Source organism: Elephas maximus, chromosome 7 (genome assembly GCF_024166365.1).
Source record: "Elephas maximus indicus isolate mEleMax1 chromosome 7, mEleMax1 primary haplotype, whole genome shotgun sequence".
In the NCBI taxonomy this organism is placed as follows: Eukaryota; Metazoa; Chordata; class Mammalia; order Proboscidea; family Elephantidae; genus Elephas; species Elephas maximus.
This window is the reverse complement of record NC_064825.1, coordinates 53,595,663-53,605,739: the sequence shown is the minus strand read 5'-3', so window position 1 is coordinate 53,605,739 and position 10,077 is coordinate 53,595,663. Positions and strand designations below refer to the sequence as shown.

Below are 10,077 nucleotides of genomic sequence, written 5' to 3'. Positions count from 1 at the left end.
AAGATCAAGATGGATGTCAGAGGAGACTCCGAAATTTGCTCTCGAATGTCAAGCAGCTAAAGCAAAAGGAAGAATTGATGAAGTAAAAGAACTGAACAGAAGATTTCAAAGGGCTTCTGGAGAAGACAAAGTATTATAATGACATATGCAAACAGCTGGAGATGGAAAACCAAAAGAGAAGAACACGCCCGGTGTTTCTCAAGCTGAAAGAACTGAAGAAAAAATTCAACCCTCAAGTTGCAATACTGAAGGATTCCATGGGGAAAATATTAAATGATCCAGGAAGCATCAAAAGAAGATGGAAGGAATACACAGAGTCATTACACCAAAAAGAATTAGTCGATATTCAACCATTTCAAGAGGTGGCATATGATCAGGAACTGATGGTACTGAAGCAAGAAGTCCAAGCTGCTCTGAAGGCATTGGCGAAATACAAGGCTCCAGGAATTGATGGGATATCAACTGAGATGTTTCAACAAACATGTAGTGCTGGAGTTGCTCACTCATCTATGCCAAGAAATATGGAAGACAGCTTCCTGGCCAAACTGACTGGAAGAGATCCATATTTCTGTCTATTCCCAAGAAAGGTGATCCAACCAAATGTGGAAATTATAGAACAATATCATTAATATCACACACAAGCAAAATTTTGCTGAAGATCACTCAAAAACAGCTGCAGCAGTATATCAACAGGGAACTGCCAGAAATGCAGTCCTGTTTCAGAAGAGGGCATGGAACCAGAGATATCATTGCTGATGTCAGATGGATCCTGGCTGGAAGCTGAGAATACCAGAAGGATGTTTACCTGTGTTTTATTGAGTATGCAAAGGCATTTGACTGTGTGGATTATAACAAATTATGGATAACATTGCAAAGAATGGGAATTCCAGAACACTTAATTGTGCTCATGAGGAAACTTTACATAGATCAAGAGGCAGTTGTTCAGACAGAACAAGGGGATACTGATTGGTTTAAAGTCAGGAAAGGTGTGTGTCAGGGTTGTATTCTTTCACCATACCTATTCAACCTGTATGCTGAGCAAATAATCCAAGAAGCTGTACTACATGAAGAAGAACGGGGCATCAGGATTGGAAGAAGACTCATTAACAACCTGCATTATGCAGATGACATGACCTTGCTTGCTGAAAGTGAAGAGGACTTGAAGCACTTATTAATGAAGATCAAAGACCACAGCCTTCAGTATGGATTGCACCTCAACATAAAGAAAACAAAAATCCTCACAACTGGACCAATGAGCAACATCATGATAAATGGAGAAAAGATTCAAGTCGTCAAGGATTTCATTTTACTTGAATCCACAACCAACACCCATGGAAGCAGCAGTCAAGAAATCAAAAGACACACTGCTTTGGGCAAATCTGCTGCAAAGGACCTCTTTAAGTGTTGAAGAGCAAAGATGTCACCTTGAAGACTAAGGTGCGCCTGACCCAAGCCATGGTATTTTCAGTCACATCATATGCATGTGAAAGCTGGACAATGAATAAGGAAGACCAAAGAAGAATTGATGCCTTTGAATTGTGGTGTTGGTGAAGAATATTGAATATACCGTGGACTGCCAAAAGAATAAACAAATCTGTCTTGGGTTTGGGTCTTGGAAGAAGTACAACCTGAATGCTCCTTAGAAGCAAGGATGGCGAGACTGCATCTTAGATACTTTGGACATGTTTTCGGGAGGGGTCAGTCCTTGGAGAAGGACATCATGCTTGGCAGAGTACAGGGTCAGCGGAAAAGAGGAAGACCCTCAACAAAGTAAATTGACACAGTGGCTGCAACAATGAGCTCAAGCATAGCAACGATTGTAAGGATGGCTCAGGACTGGGCAGTGTTTAGTTCTCTTGTGCATAGGGTCGCTATGAGTTGGAACCGACTGGACGGCACCTAACAACAACAACAACATACTGCATTCAAAGGGAAGTTCAGATATTAACTCATTCTTAAAACCATAACGAACACAGTGTCAACTACTACTTCCATTTTGTTCCTGTATTTGTTTTATTTTGTACCACTGTAAGTTAACTTAATCATCTTATTTTCTTTAGTTGTATAAATGTCCATATTGTTTATGAGATTAAGATCCCATTCAGAAAACCAAGCATATCTTATTCATCTTTATATATAACATAGCTCAGAACAGAATGGGATCATGTCAGTGCCAAAAGCCCCTGGTGACATCAAAGAAAATCTTTGAAGATAATCTGCATTTTCCTCTCTTTCTATGAACAGACGGTAAGGTCCTGAAAGGCCTCCCCAAGCATGACTACTTTAAACCACACTGGTGTTAGCTACACAGTCTTCTACTTGCTGGGCATCCCCAGTTTAGAGGACCAACATGTGTGGATCTCCACGCTTCTTCATTTCCTATGTCATCACTCTGCTTCAGAACAGCCTGCTCATCCTCATTATACTCAGAAAACACAGCCTCCATCGACCCATGTACTTCTTCCTCTGCATACTGGCCAGAGCAGACATTGTCCTCTCCACAGGCATAGTAGCACAGGCTTTGCCCATCTTCTGATTCAGTGCTGGGGAAATCTCTTTGGATTGCTGCATCACTAAGCTCTTCTGCATCCCTTCCACCTTCATCTCTGAGTCAGGGATCTCGGTGGCGGTGGTGTTTGACTGCAATATTGCCATATGTTTCCCACTGAGATATAACACTATTCTTACACATGCCCTAATTGGGAAAATTGGTGTGACTGTCTTTCTGAGAAGTTATGGTACAGTTTTTTCTGTAATATTTCTTCTGAATAGATTGACTTTCTGTAAAAGTAACATCCTCCCAAACACTGCTTGTAAGCCAAAATTTCCCATGATGATATCTGAGTAAACATCTGGTATCGGCTTTTTGTCCTAATATCAACCTTAGTTTTAGATATTGTGCTAATTTTTGTTTCATATATGCTGGCCCTCTGTACTGTCTTCTGCATCTCTTCCAAAGATGTTCATCACAAACCTCTTAACATATGTGGCTCCCATGTCTGTGTCATCATCCTCTTTTACGGGCCTGGAAACTTCTCAGTCCTCACTCAGCAGTATGGACACTACATCTCACTCCATATCCATGTCCTGCTGGCCAATGTCTATATTCTGGTTCCATCTATGCTGAATCCCATTACTTATAGGATCAAGACCAAACAGATCCAGGACCTAATATTTAATGTGTTGTTTGCAAAGCAGAAATGACTATGAACATGTAAACTAACATTGTGCTCTTTTCAGTAATTCTTACCATGCTTTACATGAGTTTTAGCATCAGGATGTGGAAGGGTGCAGCTGAGATACTAGTTGAATGATTCCATGTGTTGAAATCACTAGAAAAATTATATCCAGGCAGTCATGAGACAGGTTTCTTCCAAGGTATTTTATCAGTCATTAGACATCAGTGCCTTTGGGGGCTTAGTTAGCTTTCTCAGTCATAGAATTCAGAACTGTATTAGTCTGTCTTTACCCCTATGCTAGCTGTTAGAATGAGAAGAACTGAAGAAGCTGGGCTTTTCTGGATAATTGCTGAACTATTCTTTAGTTAGTAGAATAGTTATTTAGTTAACTAGTTAGAATAATACCAGTTAGTATTATAATGGTTAGTATTATTCTAACTAGTTAGCTAAATAACCAACTATTCTTTAATTAGTAGAACAGTTGGTTATTTAGTTAACTAGTTAGTATTATTCTAACTACAGCTTCCAGTTGTATTTTATGCCATGAATACTTCTACTTGTTTTGTTTTTCTCACAGAAAATTTTTCCAACAATTCCTTCCATGTGCTCTGAATCTTCAAATTTTTAGACAATTATTATAAAAGTCAATGGTTATCTGATAATTCATATATTTTTATTATTAGCATAACTTTATGATAAATCAGTGTGTGTACATGTGCTTCTTTCTCTTAAAACACAGAATATAGAAAAGGCCTTAAATGCTTATGTTCATGGCATTTTTATTTATACTAGCAGTCATTTGGAAGAAAATAATCACAAAATCCAAATATAGTACAATTGCAGAGTAGCATACTCAGCAATTATTAAATAAAAATTATGAAATATAAGAAATGCTTTCTCAGATCAATAAAATTGGCAAACCTTTAGTTAGACTGAAGAAGAAAAAAGAAAGATGCAAATATTTAAAATCAGAAATTAAAATGGAGACATTACAACTGACCCTATGGAAATGAAGAGGATCATAAGAGAATACTACCAATAAATATATGCCAACAAATTAGATAAATATACGCCAACAAATTAGATAACCTAGTCAAAATGGACAAATTCCTAGAAACACTTAAACTTCTTACATTGACTCAAGAAGAAATAGAAGATCTCAACAAACTCATAACAAGAAACTGAACCAGTAGTAAAAAGACTACCAAAAAAGAAACGTACTGGACCAGAAGTCTTCACCAAGGGATTCTTCCAAACATTTATAAAAGTGACTCTAAGCCTTCTTAAATTTTTCCAAAATATAGAAGAGAAGTGAACACTTCCTCACGCATTATATGAGGCTACCATTATTCTGATATCAAATTCAGATAAAGACACCACAAGAAAACTACAGACAAATACCTCAATGAATATAGATGCAAAAATACTATCAAACAGAATCCAAAAGCATTTTTAAAAGATTATATACCTGATCAAGTGAGATTTATCCCAGGAATGCAAGGGTGGTTCAACATTAGAAAATCAATTGATTTAACACCACATATTAATAAAACAAAAGAAAAAAATCATCTCAATCTATGAGAGAAGGCATATGAAAAAACCTAACACCTTTTCATGATAAAAACACTCAGCAAGCTAGGAAAAAAAGGGAAATTTCTCCACAAGAGAAAGGACATTTATGAAAAACCCACAACTATCATCATACTCAGTGGAGAGAGACTGAGAGTGTTGCCCTTAACATCATGAACAAGACAAGGATGCCCGCTCTTACCACTACTATTTAACATTGTACTGGAATTTCTAACCAGAGTAATTAGACAAGAAAAAGAAACAAAAGTATCCAAATACTGGGGGGAAAGTAGTAAACTATCACTTTTCACAGATAACATAATCCTATATATAGAAAACCCCAAAGAAGCTACAAGAAAGCTACTAGAGGTAATAAACGAATTCAGCAAATTGGCAGGATAAAAGGTCAACACCCAAAAATCAGTTGAATTTATATATATTATCAATAAGCATTCTGAAAAGAAATTAAGGAAACAATTCCATTTAAAATAGCATCTAAAAAAGTCTTAGGACTAAATTTAGCCAGGGAAATGAAAGACTTGTACACTGAAAACTATAAATCATTATTGAAAAATTTTAAAGAAGACCTAAATAAATGGAAAGACTGTCCATGTTCATTGATTAAAAAACTTAATATTATTAAGACTCCAATACTACCCAAGGCTGTCTATAAATTCAATGCATTTTCTATCGAAATTCCAACAGCCCCACAACATGGATGAATTTGTAGGGCATTATGCTGAGTGACATAAGTCAATCACAAAAGGACAAATACTGTATGAGACCACTATTATAAAAACTCATGATAAGGTTTATGCACATAAAGAAGCAATATTTGATGGTTACTAGGGAGGAGAAGGGTGGGAAGGGAAAAACACTAGCTAGACAATAGATTAGTGGTAACTTTGGTGAACGGTAAGACAGTACACAATACTGAGGAAGACAGCACAACCTGATCAAGGCAAAGTCACAGAAGCTTCATAGACACAGCTAAACTGTCTGAGGGACCAAATTACTGGGCTGATGGGTGGGGACCATTGTGTTGGGGGACATCAAGCTCAATTGGCATAACGTAATTTATAAAGAAAATATTATACATTCTACTTTGGTGAGTAGCATCTAGGGTCTTAAAAGCTTGTGAGCGGCCATCTAAGATACTCCACTAGTCCCACACCATCTGGAGCAAGGGAGAATGAAGAAAACCAAAGACACAAGGGAAAGATTTATCCAAAGGACTAAAGGACCACAACTACCACAGCCTCCACCAGACTGAATCCAGCACAACTAGATGGTGCCCAGCTACCACCACTGACTGCTCTCACAGGGATCACAATAGAGGGTCCCAGATAGAGATGGAGAAAAATAAAGAACAAAATTCTAACTCACAGAAAAAGACCAGACTTACTGATCTGACAGAGACTGAAAAAATCCTGAGAATATGGCCCCTGTACACGCTTTTAACTCAGTACTGAAGTCACTCCTGAGGTTCACCATTCAGCCAAAGATTAGACAGGCCCATAAAACAAAAAATGAGACTAAATGGGCACACCAGCCCAGAGTCAAGGAAGAGAAGGTAGGAGGGGACAAGAAACTGGTAAAAGGTGAGAGTATTACCATGTAGTGGGGTTGGCAGCCAATGACACAGAATGATACATGTATTAATTGTTTAGTGAGAAATTAATTTGCTCTGTAAACCTTCATCTAAAGTACAATAAAAAAAGAAAAATTCCAACAGCCTTCATTGCACATATGAAAACACCAATCCTCAAATTTATACAGAATGACAAGGGGCTCCAAATAGCAAAGCAACCTTGGAAAAAAAGAATAAAGTAGGAGAACTCACACTTCCCAGTTTCAAAGTATATTATCAAGCTACAGTAATCAAAATTGTCTGGTACTGGTACAGCAGTAAACATGTAGTCCAATGGGATAGAATGTAGAGTCCAGAAATAAACCTGCACATCTATGGTCAAGTGATGTTGAAAAAGGATGCTCAGTCCATTCAATAGGGAAAGAATAGTCTCTTTTTAATAAATGGTGCTGGGACAACTGGATTTCCACATGCAAAAGAATGAAGTTGGACCCATATCTCACATCATATACAAAATTAATACAAAATAGATCAAGGACCTAAATGTAAGAACGAAAAACATAAAACTCCTAGAAGAAAACATAGGGGTAATGCTTCAGTATCTAGTTTTTTTATTGTTTTTTAGAATATACACAGCAAAACATATACCAATTCAACAGTTTCTACATTTACAATTCAGTGACATTGATCACATTCTTCAAGTTGTACAGCCATACTCACCCTTCTTTTCTGAGTTGTTCCTCCCCCATTAACATAAACTCACTGTCCTCTAATGTTCCTGCCTAATCTTTCAAGTTGCCATTGTCAATTTGATCACATACAGGATAGTTCTTAATAGAACATAATGCTCAAGGCAGACTTTTTTACTAGTTAAGCTAAACTATTGTTTGATTTTAAGACTTTAGGGGATATTTTTGGTTTAATGTTTGAAGATTACTTCAGGGCAGTAGTTTCAGGGGTTCATCCAGCCTCCATGGCTCCATCAAGTCTGGATTCCTTGAGAATTTGGAACTCTGCTCTGCATTTTCCCCTTTTTGGTCAAAGATTCTTCTATAGAATCTTTGACCAAAAAGTTCAGTAATGGTAGCCAGACACCATCCAGCTCTTCTGATCTCAAGGCAAAGGAAGCAGTTTTTCATGGGGACAATTATCCACACGAAGAACTAGGAGGTAGAACAGAAGCACTAAAAATGTTTTCAGGCCAGTTAACTGGGATGTCCCATGAAACTCTGACCCTAAACGTCCAAACCAAGGAACCAAATCCCATGAGGTGTTTGGTTGTGCATAAACAGCCTTCACAGCTACTCCTTTCCTTTTTTTTTTTTTTTTTTTTGTCATTGTGGTAAATATGTCTGTCACACAACTTTTGCCAATTTAACTTTTTACAGGTGTACAATATTGACAGCTGTGCAACCCTTAATCAATATGATTTTTCCATCACCATAAATCAGAACTCAGTACTCCATAGCAACAATCACCCCCTTTTCCTCTACCTTTACCTTCCTACCCCTGGTAAACACTAATAAACCTGGATCTCCATACATTTGCAACTTTTTGTCTTTTTATATAAGTGAGGTCATACAATATTTGTCCTTTTGCGATTGATTTATTTCACTCAGCATAATGTTTTCAAGCTCCATCTATATTGTAGCAGGTATCAAGGCTTCATTTCTCCTACTGGCTGAGTAGTATTTCATTGTATGTGTGTACCATTCATGGGCATTCCCACCTTTTGGTTATTGTGAACACTGGTGTGTGTAAAAATGGTGTGGGGGTGGAGTTTGACCTCCTCTAACTTCACAATGGGAGGGCGGGAGGAGAAAAACAGACTCATTGCTTAGGGACAAGGAGCTTCTATTAAAGGTGATGCAAAAATTTGGAAAAGGATAATCATGGTTGAACAACATAATAAACATAATGTCACTGAATTGCACACGTGAAGAATGTTGAAATGTAAAACTTTTGTTGCAAATATATTTATCGCAATAAAAAAAGACCAAATATATATATATATGTATATGTATACAGTATACCTCTATGGGAAAATATGCTTAAAAGAAAAAATAGTTTCTAAATGTTAAAGATTATGTTTCATGGGCATAATTATCGGGAAATACAATGTTACTTCATTATCATATACTTTTTTAAACTATAAAACAAATGAAATTAAAAGTAGTAATACTTTGAGAAAAATTTCTGAGGTGAAAAACAATGACTATCTCAGAATCAAAAAAATGGGGTTCTTTTTAATGATAATTTTTTCCAGTAAACATGATTTTTCCAAATGAGTAAATGCATTTTTCCAACATTTTACACTAAATATTTTCAAATATGCAGATAATTGGAAAGAAATTTACAATGATCAGTTACATGCCTACCACCTAGATTCTTCTATTAACTACCTTTACTTGTTTTATAATACACCTATCAATCTCTCTCTTTATCCATCAATCCATCCTATTTTAGGTGCTCCAAAAAATAAATGCTATTTTCAAAATTGAAAAAAAATGTAGTCAACATGTTACAACAATCTAAATTATCTTGCTCTCGTAAACGGGGAGATTGAACTGGCTCATGAAATAGGAATACTGGCTCAGCAATAATTCAGAGGAAAAGGGATATTCTTGGCAGACATATCAGCAAGGCACAGAGGTATGGAAGAGCACGGCATGACTAAAGGGGGTGAGGAGTGGATGAATGACGTGCTGTTTGAGGAATAGATTTTATGGAAGATGAAAAGAAAAATCTTGCTGAAAATGTAGCTGCTAGTGAGTTATCTAATAGCCTTTTTTTGCCACATGGAGGTAGAAATCCTTGAGACACTATTCCCTGATAGCAAATAGTCAAAAAAAAATCTAAACTCATTGCCATGGAGTCCATTCCAACTCATGGAGACTCAATGTATGTCAGAGTAGAACTGCACGCCCTAGGGTTTTCAATGGCTGTAACCTTACAGAAGTAGATTGCCAGGCCTTTCTTTCACAGCACTGCTGGATGGATTCAAACCACCAACCTTTCAGTTTATAACCAAGCACAAACCATTTGCACCACCCACGGATTAGCAAATAGTAAGAGGCTCCAATTCCCATCCCACTGCATCATTCCCAACACCTACACAGTCTTTTCCTGACAACAATATCACCAGGCTTCAGGGTACCCAGCTCCTGAAGGGCTTCCACCAGCAACTACTATCATATGACTTCTCATTTCATTCATAATTTTTTTAAATGCTAAATACCTTTTTTCCCTAAATTTTATTTATTTTGTTGTTGTTGTTGAGAATATACACAGAAAAACATACACCATTTCAACGGTTTCTACATATATCATTTAATTATATTGATTACATTTTTAGAGTTATGTAACCATTCTCACTCTCCTTTTCAACAAATATTTAATGTGCCATGAAATGCTTCAGATGTTAGGTAAAGCAGTGGGGAAATCACACAAAAGTCATTCCTCTCATCAAACTTATTTTTAGTTGAAAGAGTATGGAAAATTAAAAAAAAAAAGAAAAAAGTAAGCAATGTTGACATATAGTCTGCCCTGAATAATGGTATTTTGTTACCATTATCATCATCAACATTAAATGTTGTAGAGAAAAGTAATGTACGGAAAGAGACTAGAGTGGCACTGGTGAGATGTCACAGAGATTGTAATCTTAAATACGAAGGTTACAGGAGGTATCATTAAGTATGTTTTAATTGAGCAAGGATCTGGTGGAGGCAAGGTACAAAT

General features: G+C 36.7%; 1 pseudogene; it reads left to right on the top strand.

Moving 5' to 3' along the window:
* The first annotated feature begins 2,274 nt into the window (after positions 1 to 2,274).
* Positions 2,275 to 3,204, top strand: LOC126079091 (olfactory receptor 52B4-like; annotated as a pseudogene).
* Positions 3,205 to 10,077: the final 6,873 nt, after the last annotated feature.